Here is a 2,105-nt window from a genome sequence, read left to right on the forward strand (position 1 = left end):
CCTTGGTAACCCAAGGAGGGGTCACTATGAGTTGGGTCCGACTTGACAGCACATAACAACAGCAAATCACTACGGAAGTAGATTGCCTCATCTTCCTTCCAAGGAGTGGCTGGTGGGTTTGAACTGCCAGCCTTCTGGTTAGCAGTCAAGTGCTTTAGGCACTACACTACCAGAGCTCCCAGTGCTTGTCATAAGTACTATTTTTCATAGATACACCTCTGGGTGGGTCAGAGTAGAGACGTAGAGTCTCAGGCAGCACCATGAACCACCAGGTAGGTAGGGGACTGGAGCTCAACTGTGAACTCCCATGTTCTCAGTGACTTGTGGCAGGAGATGAGAGATGAGTGCCTCCAGCAGAAAATGGTTCTCAGCTTTTCAAAGTAGAGTTTGAGGTGGGGAAAGATTAGAACTATTAGGACCTTCAACTCATTTTGTGAACTGAGTAATCACAGTACCTCCCTGTATTAAGAGCCTACATTAAGAGTATTATCCCAGTGAGTCCTCATGAAACATCCCATTCTAGAGATGAGAAAATAGTGGCTCAGTAATATCAAGTGGCTTTCTGATGGTAGTGAGTTCCTCCCCTCCAATCTCTGGGATTGGCTCTTGTTAAACCTGGTGGGATGGCAAATTGACAAATTCTCTACAAAGGTTCCATGCACTTTATTTTCATTAGCAAAACTGTCTAACCTCCTTGAAAGGTCACAAGCACCTTATTTGCATAGTCCCACTCAATCATTTTGTGGGAGTTATAAGATCACGGCTTGTTGTTGTTGTTGTTATGTGCTGCTAGAAGGGCCATATTAAAGGAATTCACTATGCTGCAGAGGCTGAGAGCCCAGTAACCTGTCCAAGGTCATACATCTATGAGTAAATGGCACAGTCTTTGTCCCAAGGCCCTGACACAGACAACTGCATCCAGTGGAGTTACAGTAACAGAGAAGGCACCTCCCTAGGCCATCCTCACACTTCTCTCCACCTATTTCCCACCTGGAGACCTCCAGGTTGATTGAGCAGGAATGGGCAGCTCCCCCTGGCTTCCAAGCCCTGGAGTCAGCATCAAGACTCTAGGGCAGGTGTGGGGTGTCTCTGATACCAACATCCAAGGCTGCTTCCTTCACTTTCTGCCCCTTCATGCCCTGGTGTCCAGTTGGGCATCAGAGGAGTACCAGTCCCCTGTCTGTCATCATATTTGTTGGGGTGGTTGTGAATCATGGCAGTGCTGGAGTCTGGGCTGATGGCTATCACAGAACCCTAAATCATGGCATGGTGACTAGGTCAGGAAAGGGGTCTTCTGGCTGTTCTCTGGATCCCTGGGCAAGAAGGAAGGCCCTTGTTTTAGAAGATAAAGGATCCTCCAGCTGAGCAAGCTGGCCTGTGGGCTGCACCATCAAGCACCAGCCAAGTCCACTAGCCACAGCCACCCTGGCTCTATGGCCCCCTCTCCCACCTCCCACTGCCTAGGGAAGGGGAGAGCTTGATGCCAGCAGGCTTGGGCCAGGGATGCAGATATCAACCTCTGAGAGCTGCAGGAGGACCTAGGAGGCACTGGGATGGCTCAGGGTCATCAGTGGGCAGTCAACGCTAGGAGCTAGGACCGCAATGTGACTGTCTCAAACAAGGTGAGTGTGAAGCTCAGAGAAGGTGCAGTGATAAGTCCTGACTCAGCCTCTGATCCACTGATTGTCCTTCCCTAAAGACCCCAGCCTCCGCTGGCTCCTAAAGGGTCCCAGGTGCCCAGCATCTTGTGGGTTGCTTCCCTGACAGCAGTACCCTTGGGGTCAGGGACTCAGGGGCCTGGGCCTCTCACCCACTGTGCCCCTTGGAGGGCTTTGAATGCCAGGAGCCTCTTCTGGAATCCATGTCCTTTGACATGAGGCCACCTTCCCGATCTAGGCTTCTCACCCATGGGAAAGCCCCTGAAATAACACTTTGCTCCTGGCCCTCTGCCTTCTCTGGGGAGAGAACCAGCCCCATTGGTTAGAATCTAGTGAAAATCACAGGCAGTGGTTTCCCAAGCAGCATCTGTCCACCCACACATCTCAGTCACCATGCATTTGGTGGAGGCCCAACCCTTCCATCCAGAAGGGGAAATCCCTCCCTCT

This window comes from Orycteropus afer, unplaced genomic scaffold (assembly GCF_000298275.1).
Source record: "Orycteropus afer afer isolate SDZICR_OR568_19922 unplaced genomic scaffold, OryAfe1.0 scaffold00136, whole genome shotgun sequence".
Taxonomy (NCBI): Eukaryota; Metazoa; Chordata; class Mammalia; order Tubulidentata; family Orycteropodidae; genus Orycteropus; species Orycteropus afer.